Source organism: Pipistrellus kuhlii, unplaced genomic scaffold (assembly GCF_014108245.1).
Source record: "Pipistrellus kuhlii isolate mPipKuh1 unplaced genomic scaffold, mPipKuh1.p scaffold_m20_p_13, whole genome shotgun sequence".
Classification (NCBI taxonomy): domain Eukaryota; kingdom Metazoa; phylum Chordata; class Mammalia; order Chiroptera; family Vespertilionidae; genus Pipistrellus; species Pipistrellus kuhlii.
The window spans coordinates 4,192,883-4,215,492 of NW_023425438.1; the positions used below are offsets into that span (position 1 = coordinate 4,192,883).

The following is a 22,610-nucleotide window of genomic DNA, read 5'->3' on the forward strand; positions in this document are numbered from 1 at the left end:
ACGCAATCCCTCCCTTGACTACAGCACACCATGTTTTTAAACAATTTATTCACTTTGGTTGTCAGGAGATAGTCTTGAGCCGGGGATGGTGAGCATCCTTGTTTTACTGTAGAACAAGAGCACTTCCAGACATTGAACTTGGTTTTTCTGCTCTGTAATAAAGGCCAGAGAAGCCCCTGGGAGTCCCCTGGGCCATCTCCTCTAGAAGGCCTGATGCCCTTGGCGCTCTCAGGAGAGCCTGCCTCAGGAGGGCTGGGGGAGGAGACGGGGATTAGAGCTAGATGCACTGAGTTTCGGGATAACCAGGTAGAAGTGCCCAGGAAGCAGTTGGGTATAGGAGACTGGCATTCCCCCTGCCATGGCCCGACACCCACAGCCATGCTAAAAGCTCCTGTTACCCTGTGTGTTAAAGTGGCCTGTCAGGGTGCATCCAGCCAGAGGACAGTGAGGCCAAAGCCCTGAGCACAGGCAAAGGGTGGGGACTTGGGGGTGCTATATGCCAGGAGGTCTGCCTACACATGCCTCCTCCGTGCCAGGGAGAGCCAAGATCAGCCCGGCACCTCCTAGGCCCAGCTGAGAGGACCTGGAGACCTGGACCTCTCACTGACCACAGGCCTCTTCTCTCCTTGGTGTCTCAGCTGCCACCTCTAACATGCCACGGGGCCTTGTGAGCTGGTCTCCAAAGACAGTCTTCCCCATGATGCACACCTCCCAGCGCTTGTGCCATGACATAGTCCCTTCCACACAGGCTGGCCTGTGGCACACACCATTCAACAGAATGCGGCAGAAGTGATCCTCTTAGCCTTTCATAGGAATGGCAGCTTCTATTCCTCTTCTTGGAAGGTTCACTATTGAGATACCTGAGTCACCATGTGAGATGTCTGGCTATCCTGCTGAAGGGACCAGCGGGAGAGACCACGTGGAGAGGATGAAAGGCCAGCTGACCCGTCATTGTAGGTGACCCTCCAGTGACCCAGTCCCAGCCTTTATCCGAATGCACCTTCGTGAGAGACCCCCAAGCAAGACCAGCAGAAGAACCAGCCAGCTGAACCCAGTCAACCCACAGAACCACATGAGGCAATGAACTAATGGTTGTTTTAAAGCCACTGAGTTTGGGAGGTTGCTATTCAGTGATAGATATCAAAAGCAATGCTCCTGTTGGGGAGATTGGCTGATATGCCGAGTCTTGCTCTACAACCTCCTAGCCCTCAAACCTGACATGGTAAGTCAGGTCTTGGTTAACGACCAAGACAACAATCACATTGATAGCCATTCTGAGCAGGCAGGCTGCTCTTAGGACAAGTACAGGGAGGAGACCACACATGCTGTCAGATGCCAGGACTGAGCTTCCAAAAGAAAGGGCTGGAGATGCGGGCAGGAGACTGGGCTGGAGACGCGGGCAGGGGACTGGATGGCTGCCCAGCTCCGTCTCTGGGTGCCGCCCAGAGAGGGAGAATGGCTCCGAGGCTGAAGCCTGTGGTGTGATGGGACCGGATGGTTGAGCCACCTCCCAGCTGGCTCACGGGGAAGGGAATCAATTGAGCCACGCCCCGTCACCTTGGCCTTGCCTGGGTCCCCCTGTGCTTCCTATCACAGCAGCCCCAACTCCCCTGCCACAGCCTCCATGCTTCACTTGTCCCAGACCTGCTCCTTGCCAACTCCCATCACTTGCAGGCCTGCCACCACCCTTGCAATTGTCATCCTGCTCTGAGGGATCTTTCCTTCTCTTTTCTCCAGACCCCCAGGGTTTCAGGGTCATTGCCACAGAAGGCCTGAAATGGGTCATGTATGACAGGGATGGTGCCCAGAGAAAGAGCCAGGTGTGTGGGAGGCCAGGAGGTGAGGGGGCAGGAGGCATTCCCCGGGCTGCCCTGGCGCAGGTGGGGTTGGGGACCAGGGCAGGGCGTACGCACCACGGGTGCTGTGCTGCGTGATGAATGCGGTTCAGCTGAGCTCTTAGAGGAAGTAACCAGAGTGTTCCCCTAGCAGAGATCACCAGCGTGAGGAAATCATGAGTCTGCTGCACTCTGTGTGCGAACATGTATACACACACACACACACACACACACACACACATGCACCTCTGATATCCATCCCTTGGCTCCTCAGTCTGGCTGCCCACAAAGGCAGGCGCCCTTGGAGACCTGGCATCAGACAGGGCGAGGGAGAAGGCTGCCAGGGAGAAAGGTCACAGGCGTGCTAGAACCCCTCCTGCTGTGCATGTGCGCTCGCGCCGTGTGCTCTGCGTGGGTGAGCATGCACACACACAGGATGCCAATTACCCTTTCCCAACGGAGCCTCGGGAGCATTCCCCAGCACTTACTGTCCTCCAAACCCATCGCCTTATCTCAGGGCCCGCGCAGCCTTTGGCCCAGAGCTGGGTGAGGCCGGAAAGGAAAGGACGGGGCCGGCGGGAGAGGAATTTGCCCTGTGCTGCGCCCCGGGCACCGCACGGGCGGGAGCAGACACTGCCTCCGAGCTGCCTCTGGGTCCACATCTCGGCTGCCCCCACCCCTGCAGCAGGCCCTCCGGTCACAATCTCTAGTCTAGGGGTGTCGAACTCAATCAGAGAAGGGGCCAAAATCCAAAATCCAGCCTAAATCGCGGGCCGAATGGTTTACTGAACAGTCATAAACTGTCATTGTGATGGAAACGCAGCAGAGTGCAGTGATGACAGTGCGGTGCGGGCCACATTTCAAGGCCTGGCGGGACGGATTTGGCCCGCGGGCCTTGTGTTTGACACATGTGCTCTAGTCCCTTCCCGCCGTGCCTCTTCCCCAGCAGGGCTCCTCTGAGATGTCACTCCTCTGTGCACAGCTCGGCTGGGCTGCCTCGGAGGAAGGCAAGCTCTTTTCTGTGACCCGGGAGGCCCTTTGTCATCCCGGCCTCCCTGTCTAGCCTCTCTGGTCCCCGGTCCCCATTCCCATCTCACTGGACTCCAGGCCCCTCCCCAGCCATTCCCAGAAGAAGGAGGCATTGGGCTGGTTCCTACGGCTGATGTAGCAAGCGACCACAACATCATGGCTCCAACCCCCCAGATTCATCACCACCCCATTCCCACTAAGTCCAAACCCGCGTGGTGAGGGCTCCCTCAAGGGGCCGGACTGCGGTGTCCCCTCAGGGGGCCCAGGAAGAAGTCCAGGTCCTAATCCGCTCCAACTTCACCCTGCCACCCGAGTCCCTGGTTGGTGTCCCCTTCCTCCATCGTCACAGCCAGCAGCACACATCTCCCCACCTCCCTCTCTGACCCTTGCTCCCGTGGTCACACCTCTCTCTGCCTCGGACCCCCTGTCTTCCTCTGGCCAGGGCCCCGCTCAGCCCAGATAACCCCGTCTGCCATCTGAAGAGCCTGGATTTAACTCCACCTGCAAAGCCCCCTCCTCCTGTCTCCCTCTATTGTCTCCAAGTCTCCCCCCTGCATACCTCCTCCCTCCTCTCCATCCAGAAAACGAAAGGAAAGAAGAAAACCCTCGTGTGCGAGGACACCCCAGGCTGAACAAGCCGAAGGCTGTCCAGCACAGCCTGTGGTTGCATCCGCTGTTTGCAGCTGGGTCTGAACCTGGCTTTTCCTGCTGGGTATATATCCTCACAGTGCCCGGCACTGGGCCAGGCCTAGGGTGACCCCTGGGCAGGGTGAGGTCAGAGTGGGAAGGGGGTCAAGGTCAGGGATGGGTCAAGGCTGGGGAGTGGCTACAGGGAGAAGGACCCCTTGGGGCTGTTAATCCTCCCCTTCCAGGGCAGGAATAACCTCCGCACACCCTCTGCCCTTGCCCCGCTTCCCCCCCCCCCCCAGCCCCACACTCCCAGCCCCACACTCCCAGCAGCATCAGTCACAGAGGCTGGGGCTGGTCAGGATGGGGTCCTGGTCAGCATCAGCCTGGCTGATGCCAATTAAGAGCCAAGAGCCGCCTGCCCCTCACCCTGGGCTCAGATCAAAGCCCTTCCCCAGATGACATAAATCTGCAGGCCCGGCCTCCGCTAATGAGCTGCTCTGACGCAGCCAGCGGGTCCGGATCCTGTTTCAGGCCGGGCACAGCCCGCCAAAGCGGGGGCCAGCAAGGCCTGGGGCCCCCGAGCACCCCGTCGCCCCACAGCGCCCCGCTTTGCTCGAGAATTCCCAGGTCAGCGTCCTGGGGGGGCCCTGGGGGACCCCACCGCGTCCCGGGGGCGCTGCTGCCCTCCGGCCCGGAGCTGCTCTCAGCGCCCGCTGTCTGGCCGCACAGGAATGTTAACCGCTACCATCTGGGCTCGGGAGACTCCGGAAGAGCAAATGTCTTCACCTCCTTTGATTCCCTTCACACAGAGGGCTTTTTAAAGTTTAATTTGAGGCGACCCCTGACCCGAGTCCCCGTTCCCACAGATGCCAGGTATTTCCTGTGCCCTCCGATAACCTCGCCGGCCAGCCCCCACCTGGCCAGAAGGCCCTGCTGGGGGGCACTGCCTCCCCCAACCAGGGCCCAGCTTGGGCAAGAATGCCCCCTCCCTCCCCACGCCCTGCCTCTCCCAACACTCCCCTCTTTTCCCCAAGGCCAAAGATGCCTGCAGCCCACCCATCGCCTCCCCAGGCCTCTGGGTCCAGCTTGGCCCAGCCCCCGGGAGGCCCAGAGCGCCTTTGGTCCTGGGCTAAGAGTCCCAGACCAACCACAGATCGCCTGTGGAGCCCCCATGCACAGGTAGCCTGGCCACCAAGAGCGATTGCTCCTAACCTACATGCGAGGGGGCCAACATTAGGGAGAGGTGACAGGGGGCAGGGAGGGGAACACCACGATCACAGAGCTAGAGAGTCTCAGAGCCAGCACCATCAACAAGGGGTGCCCTCTGGGAGGGGGCACAGGGCTGCTTGTCTCGGAGCTGCTGGAGCCTCCTGGCTCCTGGGGTGACAGCACTGGAAGCACCGAGGGTCTCCAGAAAGCCACGAGGGCAGAGAAGGGGCGGGGGGGGGGGGGGCAGGGCTGGTCAGACTCTCGCCGCCACCCCCTTTCTAACAGTTTTAGATGGGGGACTAGATGGAGGAGCTGCCCCTGTGTGGGTCCCCCTGTGCACCCCGACCACACCAAGTCTTAGGGGGCGTCCTGGGCCCAGGGACTAAGAGCAGACAAGCAGGCGCTGTGAGAAGGGGCCGCAGAACTGGGGCCCGGAGCTGAGGGGCAGGCACTGGCAGGTGGGGCTTCCCCAGGGCCCGTCACACAGCGGCCTCCGTAAGTCAGCCCCGGGCACCGGGTCAGGGCCCAGCAGCCATCCCCACGGCATGGCCGCTCCCAGCAAGCGGCTGCGGTTCCCTGATGATCCACCAGCGGCGAAGTGGCCCCACTGCCAGCCCCAGCCTCCTCGCCAGCAGTCTGACCACATGCCTCCTCGTTCCAGCCCTCCCCCCGCTCCCGCCCCGCACCCCACCCCGGCTCCCCTCCGGCCTCGTCATGCCCAGTGACTCAGCCACCCTCCCAGGCCCGGCCCACACAGCTGACATCACCTCCTCCCATGAGCCCTGGCTTTCCTCTGCTCCATCTGCCTCCTCAGTCAAGAACGAAGACCTGGTCAGGATCTTGGGGCGTGCCTAAGCGGCCTCACTTTCCCATTGGGGAGGCTGAGACCTGGGGGGCCAGGAGCCTGTGTCGGTTATGGGCTGTGGCATTGTTAGACGGCGCTCTCTGCCTGAACGGGGCAGATTCGGGTCCATGGGGATGCCAGTAACGAAGCCCTCACTCAACACCTGCCCAGCAGGACTGGAAACCAGAATCCAGGCTTCCTGGGTCCCTGGCTACCCTGGGCACTGAGGCTCCAGGAGCAGCTGCCGGTCAAAGGATCGCCCCTGCCCCGGCCCACCGCCCGACGGGGAAGGGGTCAGATCTTCCCCAGAGAGGCAGTGGAGACTAGAAGCGTGCAAGCCCCGCCAGGAGGAGGAGATGGTTCCCAGCTTCAGAGGCCAGGGGCCAGGGAGGGGGGATGGTGGGTGAGGGGACCCGCCAAGGACCAAGAGCTAGGAGAGGAGCGGACGGAGCCAGGCGCTGGCCCCTCCTCGGAGAACACCTGGGCCTCAGGAGGCAGGCATGGCTCGTCAGCATCCCCGGGTCCTGGTTAGACATATAGCCTGCAAGTCTGCCGTCTCCACCAGACCCACGGGACCAGGCACACAGAGGTGGGCTGGCAAGCCCTCCATTGCGTGCTCAGGAATAAAGAGCAGCCAGAGCAGCTCAGAGGTCTGCTACCAGGCCGGCCCTGCTCTGAGCCCCTCCCGCCAAACCAGGCCGGCCTTCCACAGACAGGGTTTCCGGAGGGGTCTGGAACGAGTGCCAGGGCCGGAGACGTGTCCTGTGGGCCTGGGTAGCCCCACAGGCACATCCCCACCCACTTTGCCTGCCATGTTGCCTCTGTATTCCGGACAGGATTCTGCCTCGGTTTCCCTGCCTCTCACTCCAGCTCACCTTGGAGCTTAGGACTCCGACCTGGTCCTCACCCGCTCCCCTGGGCCCAGGCCCATGCCGTGCACCGTGCTGGTCTCCCCATGGGGACGCCGCGTCCTGCCGTTCCTCCCGGGGCTAACCGGATCCCTCGTAGACAGACAACCATCCCAACCGCATTGTGGCCGCCCCAGACCTCCGCTGCTTTCTCACGTCTGCACCAACATTGGTAATAGCACCTCCCTGCTCCCCCCTGGCCCTGCCCTCACTGTCCTCTTTCTCCGGAGCCTCCGGGCTGGAGTAGCTGGCGCACCTTCCTCTCCTGACTGCTCCCCCGTCCTCACGGACTCTCCCATCATGTTCAGGATGATGCGCCAACCAGCAGACAGAGCATCTTTGTGGCTGGGAGGGTGAGGTCATTTCCTGACAGCATCTCCGAAGACACTCCCGGCACGGAGGAGCTGGAATGTGCTCAGCCGGCCTGCCTGACGTTTGTCCCCGGAAATTTCTGCACCTTGGGGTGGGGGGTGCGGGGCACTGAGGGCTCCCTCTGCCCCAGCCGCCGCCCTCAGAGACGTGGCAGCCAAGCTTCTTCCCCCCGATCCTTTAGCTAGACACCGCGGCTCCGGCTCTCCCGCCACTGCCCGCCAAGGCCTGCCGTCCGTCCTAATGGGTTTTTCCAGACAGTTGAACACACACCAGTAGGCACCGAGCGTTCCTACTGGAACCATCTGGGGTGGAGAAAAACCTTTCCAAAACACACTGTCTCGCGCCCCGCCTCCTGGAACGGATGAAAGCAGACTAAATAAAGCCTTTTCGCGGGGCCGCGGCATCATGATTACTTATTGAGCCACTGTGGACGTGTTCTTAATAGCTCTCCCTGCGGGGAAACCCAGGGAAATGAAAAGGAAAAAGAAGGGTCCCGGCTGATAGCTTACCCACTGGCAGTGATGACTAATGACTGCGTTGTGTAACTTTCTGGACTTTCTCCTAAGCAAACACTCTTTACCAGTGTGGGACGCAAACGCAGTCCCTCTTATTTACTCAGTAGTTGCTGCCGGCACGGCCTCTGACCATAAGAGCAGGAAGCCGCCCTCCACACCCACTGCCCCACACCTGCCCCCTCTGCCCCGTGGAGTCTGGGAGCACCCGGGGCCGGGGGCAGCCATTCTGATTGCGAAGGGCAGCTGGAGCGGATGGAACACCCTGAGGCCCCGACTCCCACAGCGCTGGCATGGTGCACGGTACAGCTATGGCAATGGCCTTGCAAAGCCTGCTGGGATCGTGCCTCGGGCTGGGCCTGCCCCTTGCCCAGACTCAGGCTCCACAGTTACCTTTTATCTCACACTTCCAAGTCCAGCCATGTCCTCAAGGTAAGAGTGGCCATGGCCCAGGCCGCTGCCTCCAGGGAGGCTCCTGTGCCCACCGCCCTCTGCGCCCAGCCACATGGAGGCCCCGAGGCTGAGCCAGGCCACCAGCTCTGACCCCCTTCTTCCCGGTGCCACCCCTTGGGGCTGCGGGCCTCTCCGGCTGGGGCCCTCTGTCCCAGTCTTCATCAGAGGAATTTCACCTTCTACAGGAAGGGGCCATTGTCCTCGTCATCCCCCCCCCTTTTATATATATATTATTGATTTTTTTACAGAGAGGAAGGGAGAGGAAAAGAGAGTTAGAAACATCAACGAGAGAGAAACCTCGATCAGCTGCCTCCTGCATACCCCCTACTGGGGATGTGCCCGCAACCAAGGTGCATGTCCTGGACCAGAATCGAACCTGGGACCCTTCAGTCTGCAGGCCAACTGAGCCAAACTGGTCAGGACTGTCCTTGTCCCTTTTTTCCCTGATGTCCCTCGGCCCCCAGCCAGCGACCTCCCTGCAGGCACGGAGAGGGGCCTGCGAGCCTGGCCCGTGGGTGACCAAGAGGGGCCTTTAGTCCCATAGCCTTCTTCCCTGAACAAAGTCAGTCCTCATCCGTTGTCTAGAAAAAGTACCTGACAGCATCTTGCGTTAAAGAGAGAAAAAAGTTCTGACCTACCAGGCTGCCGTACACCCATTCTCCAGATGCAGATGTTGAGGTCGTTCACTTCTCAGGAGAGCACCGGCCTCCAGCACCGAAGATTTATCACAAGCAGTTTTCTCACAGACTTCCTCTCCTGCTAGGAAGCAGTGGCCTCCCCTCTGGCCCCACCCCCCACCTCCACCCCCGGCCAGGTAACCACAGCCGACCCAACGGTACTACTGATGTGGCTCCAGGTACAGCAGGGACCACCCCTCGGACCCAAAGAGAAGGAAGGTTTTCTTTCCAGGCCAGAGACGACCTCCACTGCCTGGGCCAAGGACACATCTCGTCAACTCGGGGTTCGTGGCAGGAGCTGGGGTGGGCCAGTCCTCGCAGGGAGCGCCCCCTCGGCCTCCGTGAACACTGGGGGTGGGCAAGCTGGCATGCGTGTGTGCATGGGTGTTCTCTGGGAGAATTGTAAGTATGTGTATCCCAGGTGGAGAAGGGAGGGAAGGGGCCAGAGTGCTTGGGCAAGGGGCAGGCCTGGCCTTTAGGAACTGGCCCTTCTGCTCTCTCCAGCGTGCTCTCCTCCGCCCACTGTACCCCCCCACCCCTACAACCGTGCATCCCGTGTTCCGCAGGGGGGCGCCCCTCTGCCTTCCACTGGGAGGCCCAGCCCGTGTTGCGGGAGGAAGAGGAGGTCTGCACTTTCCTTCGCCCCCTCCAGCTCTGGGGACGACACTTTCTGCCCTGGGGGTCAGGACAGGGAAGGCAAAGAGCTGGTGCCACCTGCCCCACTCGCTCCCCCAGCTTCTGGAAGCAGCGTGCCCTGCTCGGAGCCGGGCCCAAATCCTCACGCTCAGTGTTCGGCCTTGGGCTGGGCGGACGGGTGGACAGCTCATCCGACCAGCTCTGCCAGGCGGGAGGTGAAGGGAGAGAAAAGGCATGAACAGGAGCACCTCCGGGAGCTGGAGGAGGCGCGGAGGGAGGCTGGGCCTCCCAAGGAGGTGGGCGCCCCCGGGGCAGCTGGGCAGGGCACCGGGACACCTGGGGAAACCTTCTCCTGAGCCCTCCCAGGAGGCTCCCCGGGTCTCAGATAACAAGTGAGCAGAGGGACGGTGCGAAGTTCTCACCCTGCATCTGCCTCCTCATGGTCCCAGGTCAACCCTCCCAGGCCCCTCTGCCTTCCTGCCAACCCCGCCGAGCCTGCTGCTTCCTTCTTCTTCTTAAAGCCCCGGGTTTATCAGGTGTCAGGGCTCTGCTCCCGAACCTTCCCTGGCTCCCATGCCTGATGAGGTGCAGCTCCAATCCCCTAGCCTGCATTTGAAGGTCTGTGGGTCCAGGACAACCTGCTGCCCTAACATCCTATATAATAAAAGGCTAATATGCAAATTTCCCCCTCCACCAGGAGTTTGACTGGAGTTCAACTAGGGGGTGGGGCCAACCACCCACGGCCCCTTCCCCAGCTGGCCTGGCCTGATCACCCACCATGGGGAGGGCGGGCTGGACCGCACTGGGCTTCTAGTCATTAATAATAGCCCCTCCTCATCCGGCCAGTGTGGCTCAGGGGTTGAGCATCCACCTATGAACCAGCAGATCACAGTTTCATTCCCGATCAGGGGCGCATGCTCGAGGTTTTGGGCTCGATCCCCAGTAGGGGGCATGCAGGAGGCAGCCAATCAATGATTTTCTCTCATCGTTGATGTTTCTATGCCTCTCTCCCTCCCCTTTTTCTCTTGAAATCAATAAAAATATCTTTTCTAAATAATAATAACAGCTCCTCGACTCATGCAAAACGTGCCCCAGTTTGGGTAATAAACGATGCAGTCAGCTTGCCTACCACCATCCACTGCCAACGCAACACACCAGGCTGGGGTCCCACCATCTCTCTCTGCGAGCCTGGAGCCCTCCAACTCAGTGCTTCATAATGCTGGCTGCTCATTAGAGTCACGTGGGAGCCTTTAATAAAGACTGCCACCTGGGCTGCCCTAAAGCGATGTAATTAAAGCAGAACCTCTCCGGAGAGAGCACAGGCTTTGGTGGCTGTTGTCTGAGCCCTGGGTAACTGTGGTGTGCAGCCAGGGTTGGAAATGACTGACCAAGTCTTGGAACTCTGTCCCTGAGCCGGTCTCAGACGCTGGGTCCCTGACTGTTTTCAGGACTTGGCCCCGTTGTCCATCACCGTCCCTGAGTCCTACCCACGCCGCCAAGCCCAGTTCCCACACTGCTTCCCCTTCGTCGATCTCAACCCCTAAGCCGAAGGGGCCTCCTCTCCCCCCACAGCTGCGCTGTATTAAGCCACAATCCAGGTCCACGTGTTCCCTCCTTCAGAGTCTGCGGGTCCCGTGGGGTGTATCCTGTCTGATTCGTCTCTGGGACCCCAGGGCCCAGACCCAACTGGCAGTCAAGGTCCCCACACGTGGCTGAGTGACTGTCACCCCTGACCCTGACTTTGGGCAGCCCCACCCACCACCATGCTGTATCTCCAAGTTCACTTTCTCTTTTTGGGTGTGTGGCCTCCCATCCATCCATCGCCAGTTCGTTCTGCATTGTGTCTGAGGCTGCCTTTTCTTTCTTCCTTTTTTTAAAAAAAAAAAAATATTTTATTGATTTTTTTACAGAGAGGGAGAGGGACAGAAAGTTAGAAACATCGATGAGAGAGAGAAACATTGATCAGCTGCCTCTTGCACCTCCCCCCAGTGGGGATGTGCCCCCAACCAAAGTACATGCCCTTGACCGGAATCGAACCCGAAACCCTTCAGTCCACAGGCCGACGCTCTATCCACTGAGCCAAACCGGTTTCGGCTGAGGCTGCCTCTTCTGTTTCCTCTTCTGATTCCCAGAACTATTGGGGAACTCATCCCCAGCCCTGGGCAGCCTCCGGACTGTGTGGCACAAAAACGGCGCGCAGTAAGCAGTGATTGATACCAACTCACTAATGGACAAACAAGACGAGATAGAGCCTTATCATGGCATATTATACAGCAATGAAAAATGAGGTACGGATACAGGCCACAATATAGATAAACCTTGAAAACATTATGCCAGACACAAAAGGCCATGCATGATAGGATATCATTTATATGAAATGTCCAGAATACGCCTAGAAACAGAAAACCGATTCGTGGCTGCCAGAGGGTAGGAGAGGGAGAAAGTGAGACTCGCTGTTCATAGTTTCGAGGTTTCTTTCTTTCTTTTTCTTTTTTTTTTAAATATATTTTATTGATTTTGTACAGAGAGGAAGGGAGAGAGAGAGTTAGAAACATCGATGAGAGAGTCATCGATCAGCTGCCTCTTGCACACCCCCTACTGGGGATATGCCCGCAACCAAGGTACATGCCCTTGACCGGAATCGAACCCGGGACCTTTCAGTCCCCAAGCCGACGCTCTATCCATTGAGCCAAACCGGTTTTCGGCGCTTTTTAAAAATATATATTTTATTGATTTTTTAGAGAGAGGAAGGGAGAGGGGGATAGAGAGAAACATCGCTGAAGAGAAAAACTTCGATCAGCTGCCTCCTGCAAACCCCCTACTAGGGATGTGCCCGCAACCAAGGTTCATTGCCTTGACTGGAATCGAACCTGGGACACTTCAGTCCAGAGGCCAAGGCTCTGTCCACTGAGCCAAACCGCTTAGGGCTCAAGCTTTCTTTCTAGGTTAGAAATGCTCTGAAGTGGATAGTGGTGATGATTGTGCAACCTCGTGACCATACTGAAAACCACGGAATTGCCCGCTGTAAAACGATGAGTTTACGGTATTTGAATTATATGGCAATTAAAAAGAAGGATTGCTGCGGAAACCGGTTTGACTCAGTGGCTAGAGCGTTGGCCTTCGAACTGAAGGGTCCTAGGTTTGATTCCGGTCAAAGGTATGTACCTTGGTTGCAGGCACATTCCCAGTGGGGGGTGTGCAGGAGGCAGCTGATGGATGTTTCTCTCTCGTGGATGTTTCTAACTCTTTATCCCTCTCCCTTCCTTTCTGTAAAAAAAATCAATAAAATATATTTTTTTAAAAGAAGGATTGCTGTTGGATCTTCCCCCCTTGACCCTGTTCTCGGACTGCAATATCCACTGGATCACCGGGATGTTTGCTCAAAGCCGGGCCTCACCTCGGAGTTCCGGAGTCAGCAGAGCCTGGGAACCTGCATCCGACGGTGGCTTTCTGAGGGCCACTTCCCTGCTCCCCGAGGACCTGGGTCTGAGCACTAAGGAGGCAACCTCAGAACCTCAGAAGACAAATAAAATTCTTGAACCTATTATTTCAGGAAGGGGGGGGGAGGGGAGGGAGAGAAAAAGCTGAAGATTTCAAACACAACCGAAACTTTGTTTTCCGTCTGCTTCTTATTAAAAACAGACGGGGACCCAGAGAAACCCCATCAGGGGAAGGTAATGAAGTAATCATGATCATCATAAAAGAGCAGAATGGAAACGCTGCCTGGCCTGGAGCAAACCACAAAAAAAAAAAAAAAAAAAAAAAAAAAAAATGCTTTTCTGCCTCCACTGCTCACCAGAGCCGCTCGGAGGAAAATGCCCCCTCGCCACAGGGGGAGGGAGCCTCATTGGGGGAAGAACTTGGGGAAGGAGAAGTAAAGGTGAGGGCACCCCCCCTCGATGCCCCTGCAGGAGCCCACAGACACCCTCCTCCAGGGCTCCGGTTCGGAGCGCGCACCTAGACCAGGGCTCTCTCTGGGGTCACAGGGAAGCGGAGCTGTAAATCGGTATTAGGATGGGATCAAAGGGAACGTCTGCATGCAATTACGGGGTGTGCAGGCCAGCAGGCAGAGGCATGGCTTTCAGGCCCGGCCTGGGTCACGTGGCCTGCTCTCCCCTGCAGGCGCACACACGACTCTGGTCCCCAGACCGAGAGAAGACAAAGGCTTGGGTTTGTTTTATGTTTTGTTTTTGTTTGTTTGTTTGTTTGTTTGTTTATCACGGTTGCTCCTTTGTTCCAGAATGAAGTCTCTCGCCACCAGCTCAGAAGGGACCCCCTCCCCCCTCCCCCCTGGGCTGGACCTGAACCGTGGTGGCCAGAGGCAACCTCGCGAATAACCTCTCGCCCCAGAAACGGGCAGTTTCTGTGATCTGAGAGCAGGCATCCCTGGCTTCACAAATTCGCTTACCAGATTGATTAAGGGGCAAAGGAGCAGACGGAGCCTTTGCGATACCTGCTGACTGAGCTCCCCCGGGTGCTGTGCGGGGCACCCTCACACCACGTTCCCATTTCGTTCAGACGAGCCATCCCAATAACCCCAGGTGTTACGTTTCCCCCAGGACTGCAGAGAACCGGAGGCCCGGAGCGGTTGTACACATTTCCCACTGTCACGGGGTAGGAAGTGGCATTGTTAAATCCGGTAAAAGACTCCTCTTACGGTTCGATTCCTGGTCAGGGCCACATGCCCGGGTTGTGGGCTCGAAAATCCAACAGGGGGTGTGCAGGAGGCAGCCAATCAATGATTCTCACTCGTCATTGATGTTTCTATCACTCTCCCCCTCTCCCTTCCTATTTGAAATCAATAAAAAATCTATTAAAAAAAAAAAAAAGACCTTAAAGGAAGGACCCAGGAAATAAAGTTCTGGGGAATTCAGGTGTCCTGTGAGTCCATCGTGTGGTGGCTGGCGGGCTCAGGCTGCTGTAAGTTCCGCATGCACGTAGGAAACAAAGCCGGGTTTGCCAGAGAACACCGGAAACACTCAGCGCTTTGCCAAGCCCATTATGGAAAACAGTAGGAGGTTCCTCAAAAAAACTAAAAACAGAACGACCATAGGATGCAGCAATCCTACTGCTTGGGATGTACTCAGAGAAAATGAAACAGGAGCTCAAAGAGATATCAGCTTCCTCTGTGGTTGCCCTATTCACAGAGTCCACCTGAGTGTCTGTGGACAGGTGAATGGACAAAGAAAATGTGACAGGTACATTTATAGTACATAATAGCCTATATAATAAAAGCCTAATATGCTGTGTCTGGTTATCCGGTGATTGGTCAACTGTTAAACCAATCAAAGTGTAATATGCTAATGATATGCTAACGCCATTCAACCACTTGTGATGATGTGCACTGACCACCAGGGGGCAGACAGTTGACTGGTTTACCAGTTGCTATGACCATCAGGGGGTAGACACTCTGACCAATAGGTTAGCTTGCTGCTGGTCCAGCTGATCAGGACTGAGCAAGATGGGTTGGATATGCCCTGGAGCCCTCCCACAGTCCCTCCCCGGCTGGCTAACCTCCCCCTCCCTCACCTGCTGGCCGGCCCAAATCGGTCTTGATTGGGACTGGGTGAGATGGTGCCGGACACACCCTGGAGCCTTCCACAGTCCCTCCCCTGCCCCGATCATGCTCTGGTGGGGATCCCTTGGCCTGGCCTCTGACCTCTCGCAATCTGGGACTCCTCTGGGGATGTCTGAGAGGCAGTTTTGGCCCGATCCTACAGGCCACTTCCCTCAGGAGGGCACCTGATGCAGGGTCCATGGCTGGCAAGCACTGCGGTGGCAGCATGAGCCTCTCTGGATTGGACTGATTGGGTGGGAGGCAGGCACAGTGGGGCCAGGATGAGCAGCAGGGCCAGGTAGGAGCTGCAAGGCGGCATTGGACTATGGGTTTCAGCCTGATCCCCGCAGGGCACCCCGAGGGACCCCACCTGTGCACGAATTTGTGCACCGGGCCTCTAGTATATTTATAAGGGAATACTATTCTGACATTAAAAAGAGGACATGTGCAACAACACAGATGCACCTGGAGAGCATTATGCTAAGTGAAATGAGCCAGCCAGAGATAAATACTGCATGCTATAACTTATATAGCATGTGGAATCTAAAAAAAAAAAAAAGAAAGAAAGAAAAAGTCAAACTCATTGAACCAGAGAGCAGATTGGTGGTTCCCAGGAGCTGGGAGTGGGAGAAACGGAGAGATACATGGTAAGGCAACACACTTTTACTTATAAAACAAATAAACTCTGGAACCTAACATACAGCACGGTGGCTATTGTTAACAATACTGTACTGTATACTTGAAATTTGCTTAGAAAGTACGGCTTAAGTGTTCTCACCACCAAAAAAAAAAAAAAAAAAAAAAAAAAAGCAACAATTTGAGGTGATGGATGTGTTAATTAAGTTGATTGTGGTAATCATTTCACAATGTGTATTTATACCAAATCATCACGTTGTGCCCTTTAAATATATACGACGTTATTTGTTAATTATACCTCCATAAAGCTGGGAACAAAAAAATCGTGTCTAAGCGGCCAATTATTCTTTTCTCCAGAAGAGCACATTCCTGGTTTTAGAATGAAAATCAGTGGGAAAATGAGGTTCATTTAAAAGTCCTCCGCCTGGCAGCCACTCCTGCTGGAGTGCCTGTGCCCCATTAAGTCCGGGGACCTTCGTGAGAGCGATCTGATTTACTGCTCCTGCACTTCCTGCAGCACATGGTGGCGGGCAGAAGATGTGGGCTGTGAGCGCCCGGAGGGAGGTCTAAAGTCTCCTTCGGAGCCAAGGGCCGGCTCGTTTTCATGGCTCCGTGTGCAGGGCTGCCCGGCAGACCCCGATGCAAACCTCAGCTGCATGGGGCCGGCTTACCGTGGGACATGTGGAGGCCAGAGACGGGGCTGGGACAAGCCACCCGTTGACAAGTCCCCCGCAGACCACCCTGCCACTTCCTCTTTGCCGTAAAAGGTTTGTCAACTTTGCCCACAGAGGGGAGGGGCTGCCTCAGTGGTGGGGGTGCTGATGGGCACGGGAGGCCTGATCTACAGAGCACCCGGGACCAGCAGGAGCCACTGGAGCCAGGGAGGGCAGAATCCGGGTGCGCGGCGGCTGATCTCACTGAGGGCCCCAGTCATCCAACGCGGCCACTGGCTCCAGGGCCAGAGGTCTTATTGGTCACCTCTGTGACTTTAAACACAGGCAGGTGTGGTTTTTACCTGCCCTAGTAGGCTGGTGGGTCCTGCTGGCAAATGAAAGACAATAAATAGTGATTGATTGGCTGCCTGCTGCATGCCCCCTACTAGGGATCGAGCCCACAACCCGGGCATGTGCCCTTCTTGACTGGAATCGAGCCAGGGACCCTTCAGTCCACAGGCCGACACTACCCACTGAGCCAAACCGGGTAGGGCTCACGAAAATTCTTCACAGATTTGACTATTTCTTGTGTTAACACTAGAGGCCCCGTGCACCAATGTCCCTCAGCCCAGCTTGCACGCTCTTGAAATCCGGGACTGCTGGCTCCTAACTGCTCACCTGCCTGCCTGCCTGATCGCCCCTAATGCCCCTAACTGCTCTCCTGCCTGCCTGTCTGATTGCCCCTAATGCCCCTAACTGCTCCCATGATGGCCTGATCACCCTTAACTGCTCTTTCCTGCTGGCCTGATCACCCCTAACCCCCCCCCCCCGCAAAAAAAAAGACAATAGTAAAAGCTCCTCACTCTTTTGTGTGTGTGTGTGTGTGTGTGTGTGTGTGTGTGATCAATGATTCTCTCTCATCATTGATCTCTCTCTCTCTCTCTCTCTCTCTCTCTCTCTCTCTCTCCCCCCACTTCCCCTCTGAAATCAATAAAAATATTAAATTAAAAAAAGCAAAAGTTTCCAACTTGGATAAAGCCCAATTGTACTTTTGGCGTCAAGGCTAACACGTCTGCTTAGCTCAAGGTCTCCAAGACGCTTTGCTGATGTTTGTTTTTCTCCGCGTTTTCAAGGGTTATGTTTCCTATTTAAGTTTGTGCTCCATTTTGAGTTACTTTTTGTATAAGGTGCGGGGTCCAGGTCCATTTTCATTTTTTTGCCTATGGATGTCCCATTGTCCAAGCACCATTTATTCCAAAGGCTGCCCTCCACCCCCGAATTGCTGTTGCACCTTTGTCAGCTGGGCATATTTCTGCGGGCCTATCACTGGACTCTCCTTTCTGTTCCATTGACCTATGTGTCTGCCCCTCTGCCAACACCATGCAGCCTCAGTTACTGTCACACACTGTCTGGGAAGTTGGGTAGATTGATTCTCACTTAATGCTTCTTTTACAGAACTATTTTAGCTCTTTTACGTTCATCACATTTCCACGTACATTTTAGAAGAGGTTGTCTGTACCTATGGGGGGAAAAATCATTTCACAAGCTTTTTTATTACAGAACCATACAAATCACCTATGTTTTCTAATTCTTTTGTATGTTTTAAAAAATTATCTTTCTCCTTAAGGAATCCACAGTTTTGTATCATGAATGGTGCCGAGTAGCTTGATTTTCAGTTTCTGCAGTCATCTCTCCCGACATTTGCAAGCGAATGCTTTTTCACTTACTTGAAACACCAGTTTTATGGTGCTCTGTCGTCCCATATATCTGAGGGTCTGTTTCTGCGCTCAGGGCTTAGTTCCACTGGTCTGTTTGTCTGTCCCGATGGTGGTGGGGTTTTTTATTCTTTTCTCGTTTTATTTACCTTTATTTATCCCCATGCGTATGTATGCCAGCGGCACTTCTTTTCTAAGTTTTTTAATGTCTATAGCTTTAAAAACGTGTCTTGTATCTGGCAGGATGTTTCCCTTCATTGTTCTTCTTTTTCAAAGCAGTCTTTTTCTTGTGCATTTCCCCCATGGGAATATTAATCACTGCCTCGTCCATTTTAATTAGGAATCCCAGGGAGATGGTTATTGGGATTGTACTGAATTTATAAATAACTTCCACAATTCATAACATTGTTTTCCCAATATAGTATACACCCCCCTTCATTTGGGTCTTCTTTTGTGCTCGTTATTACGTCTTAAGGTTCTCTTCACAGAAGCTCTGACATTCTTTTGGGGGCTTGGTCTTAAGTTTTTTTTTGTGAGTTTTTGTTGTGTTGTGAAGAGGATGTTTTTCGCATGTATTTTCAGGTTGGTCGCTATCATGTAGGAACATGGCCTGTGGCAGGGCGACCCATAGGGTGCTCTGCAGCCCCTGCTTCTCCAGCTCCCACTGGCCGTGGTGTGGGAGGTCCCGCACGGCGGGGAGAGGGCTGGCCGGGGCAGCATATGCAGACAGAGAGGATCTTAGGAACACACGGGAGTCTGCTGTTACTTTAAAGGCTTACCACAGGGACCTGGGCCCATAAACACTCAGGCGAAGAGGTTTTATGAGTGTTGGGGCTGACCCCACCCCTGCCTCTCTCCCACCCCTCCCCCTGCCGGCACTGAGCTAGGCCAGGGAACCTGCTCTGTCCATGGCAGGGGTCTCTGGGCATGTCACTTCCCCTCCCCCCACCCTCTCTGGCCATGCTGAGCAGGATACACACACACACACACACACACACACACACACACACTCACTCTGGGTCAACTCCAGCAAAGCATGCCTCATCACTTCTCGTTGCTGACTCAGCTCTTTGGAGGGAGGCAGGGAGGGGAGGAATCTTCAAACCAAGTGTGGAGCAATCGCCCATATCTCTGGGATGACAGAGCAGCTCAATGGTCGTTCCCAGAAACACACCCGCAGCTGCAGACAGGGCATTGTGGGAGTGCACAGGCCTGCTCCCTGCTCCCCGAGCCTCGCCTGCTGCAGCGCTGTGCTCAGCAGACCCCACCTCACCGTCCCAGGCCCCCGGAGCCTGCCGGTCACACTGAGGCAGCAGGAAAAAGGCCGTGGGAGTCTCTGCATGCTCCCGTCTGGGAAAAGGCCGCTGTGATTCAGACCCCAGAGAAGAAAGAGACTCGTGGCCCAGGGAGGCTTCCATCTGTCCCATGGCGGTGTCTGGCCCCATTACTCACCCCGCAGGCCAGGGTGACACAGCCAGTGAGCGCTTACTCACACTCCGCCTATCCCCTCGGGTCTGGGGTGTGTCCTTCCCAGGCAGACGGGGAGCCCCCTGTGGACACAGAGCCTCATCCTCCGCAGCGCCAGGGGACAGAGCCAGTGCCTGTGGGAGCTGCCTGTCCTGTCTCCAGCACAGCCCGTTCCAACAGGGACCTGTGTATATGGGAGCGGGGGAGGGGGTGTCTGTGCAATGCCCACACCCCAGCCTTGTGATGGCTGTACACATGCCAAGCTGCCCACCAGCCTGTGCAGGGAGCCCTGACACTGGCCTCTACTTCAGGGTCATGTTCACCAGGCACACGGAGGACGGGGGAGGGGAGTTCTGCTGTGGTACCTCCACTCCTCTCTAAGCCCCCCTCCCCCCCTCACTTCTGCCGGTCCAGCCCCTCCAGCTCAGGCCCCTCGCTTTTGCCCCTCTCTCTTCTGGCCACGCTCCTCTCCCTCTGGCGGGCGCTGATGCTTGGCCCCGGCCCCTGGCGTGTGTTGTCCGCGGGTCTGTGCTACCTGCTCTGGGTCCGCATGTGCCCTGAGGGCGGGAGGGGCCCTCCGCTCCCTCAGATTCGGGTCCCCAAGAGGAACGAACGGCTCACCCCCTTTGCCATGACCGGCCACCTGTCAGTGCGGATCCGCTGTGGGGATCGCTCAGAGTCTCCATCTCTCCACCGTGAGTCCGTGCCCCACGAATCCCCTTGGCATTGGTACTGCCAGGGCCCCAGACGTGGGGTATGGGCGATGTGGAGAGAAAGGAAAGGCCAGTGCTTCCCCACGGGGACACGGAGCCATCCCGCCCGGCCTCCTGGGTCTGAGCACGCGGTCCGTGCTCCCAGGAAGGGCGGCGCTCTGGAAGACTGTCCCAGCCCTCCCGAGGGGGCGGGACGGGAGCACTGGGACCAGGGAGCGGCGCGGGACAGAGAAAGCCCCTCCCAGCGCACGGTGCTCCCCCACCCCACCTCCTCCCCGAAAGCTGTGGGGACAGACGTTCCAGGCGCAGGGGAGCCAGGAGCAGCGGGCCCAGAGCCACAGGAGAGCCCCCCACCCCCACCGTCCAGTCCAGGCCCCGGGCCCTGGCTCACTGGGTCTGGGCACAGCTGTGTGCAGAGGGGCCGGGGAGGGCCATCAGGGAACCCGTCCTCCTCGCTCCCTCGCTTCCATTCCCACCGAGAGGCCCAGAGGGAGCGCCAGGCTCCGTCAACCAGCTTGTTACTCTGGCTGCACCAGCTGGGATCACACCCCTTCCCTGTAGACGTGGCCTCTGTCTCAGCAGCACCGGCTTCCCGGCCCTCTCCGCATGGGTGGGGGCTGGACACGGAGGCTGAGGCTGGACACAGAGGCTGGGGCTGGACACGGAGGCTGGGGCTGGACACAGAGGCTGAGGCTGGACACAGAGGCTGGGGCTGGACATAGAGGCTGGGGATGGACACGGAGGCTGAGCGTGGACACAGAGGCTGGGGCTGGACACAGAGGCTGAGGCTGGACACAGAGGCTGAGGCTGGACACAGAGGCTGGGGCTGGACACAGAGTCTGGGGCTGGATATGGAGGCTGGATGTGGACACAGAGGCTGGGGATGGACACAGAGGCTGGGGCTGGACACGGAGGCTGAGGCTGGACACAGAGGCTGGGGATGGATATGGAGGCTGGATGTGGACACAGAGGCTGGGCGTGGACACGGAGGCTGGGCGTGGACACGGAGGCTGGGCGTGGACACAGAGGCAGGACCATGACACAGCACAGGCCTACCTGCCTTTCTCTCCGGGTAGCTCCATAACAGCAGGGCCCAGACCGCTTCCTGGGACGGGCTGGGGGATGAAGGATGGCTGTGAGTGTTAGGGGGCCACAGGGGCCTGACCAGCCGCAGGGTGCCCCTCCGCCAGCCTAGCTGGGGCTGACCGGCTGCTCCATGGTGATGGTTAACGCTGGGTAGCCATCCCTCCTGCAGCCGGTGAAATCCATCTGCTGGGCAGACACAGGCCCCGGGCAGGCGGCCGAGGCTCCCGCGGGCAGGCCTTCCTGCCGTAAAGCCCTGTGTCTGATGGGAAATTGGGAGGGGGTGAGGGGTGGGGCTCTCCTTCCTTTCTGGCCACTCAGCCTTTTCCTCGGTAGGTAGCATTTCCACGTGGATCCTGAGTTCTGGTCTGGGCAAACCCCTTCTGGGAAAGCAGCGTCAGCGCTGGTATCTGATGGCTCACACTCCAGCCAGGCGGCAGAGGAGGGACCTCACGGCCAGCGGAGACAGAGACCAGCGGAGACGACAGGGATGGAGACGGGGCGGGGATGCAGGACACCGGCCCAGCAGGCAGCAGGAGGCCTGGCAGTGGGCGGGGAGGTGGTGGGAGCACAGCCATGGGACCCCATCCCACAGGACTGGTGGTGCTGGGCAGGTGACTGCCAGGGGATCAGTCATGGGCTTCGGGGCACGAAGCAGGACAGGGCCCTCCAAAGAGGCCTGAGGTGAGAATGCTGTCTCTCTGGTCTCCTGTCCCCGTGGGCAGCGGGGAGTGGCTCCCAGCCAGGCCCTTAGGCCGCCAGCAGCCCAAGCTCGGGTGGGGCCACTTCACCTCCTGGCCACCTTCCGCCTTGGGCTGGGCTCCTCCGGGGGTGCTCAGAGGCCCTCACCGCACACACCTGCCGGGAACCTACCTCCCGCCAGCACCAGCGGCTCCTTAAGCTCTGATGTTACAAACAATGCCGTGCAGGTCCTTCTCTGAAGGACTTCCTGATGGGGAGGGAGCAGGAGCATCGAATAGACAGCACAGTTGTGCAAAGAGCTGGTCCCGGGGGCCCCGAGGGGAGACCCCGCACTAGGGAGAGAGCACAGGGCACAGGTGGCAGGAGGGCAGGCTGTGTGTCCTGCAGGGCCCACCGCCACCCGGCCCGGCCCCGCCTCGGCCCACGCCCCCAGGCCCTCCTGGCTCTCCCACCCTGCCCCAGGGTGGCCAACAGCCAACAGGAAAAAGCCCCTCCCTCGGGGTGCTTCCCCCAGAGCTTGTTTTGGGCCGAGGACACACACCCCTCTCCGAGGACCCAGCCCATGATCTGGGCCAGTGACTAACGCTCTGCACCTCAGAAAACCCAGAGTGACTAACAGAACTCCAAGGAGTGGCCGGGCTCCCTGTCATGTGACCCTTCGCGGATCACAGGGGCCCGATACTCAGGCCACACATCCATGTTATTGAGTATCTGCCATGTAGAAGGCCTCATGCTAGCTGAGGCTCACAGTCCCCTGAAGGTAGGCAGGATGTTGGGTTATCATCTCATGCTGGGTGACTAACCACCCCAACCTTGATGCCGTAAGCCACAGCCACATTTATTTTGCTCACAATCAGGACTCAGCAGGGCCCCGGGGTCTACTTGGCCTCAGCTGGGGCAGCTCACAGGCTCGGAGCAATAAGCAGAAGGTGCTCACTCACGGGCCTTACTCCCGGGTGGGAAGAGCCAACAGCTGAGG

The 22,610-nt window shown here is 57.5% G+C and overlaps 1 long non-coding RNA gene across 1 annotated transcript in view; it reads right to left on the reverse strand.

Moving 5' to 3' along the window:
* Nucleotides 1-21,182, reverse strand: part of LOC123652202 — a 46,772-nt gene extending 25,590 nt beyond the window's left edge. Inside the window, exon 1 of the long non-coding RNA XR_006741373.1 lies at nt 20,903-21,182. This is a non-coding gene — a long non-coding RNA (uncharacterized LOC123652202). The remainder of the gene's footprint in view (nt 1-20,902) is intronic.
* Nucleotides 21,183-22,610: the final 1,428 nt, after the last annotated feature.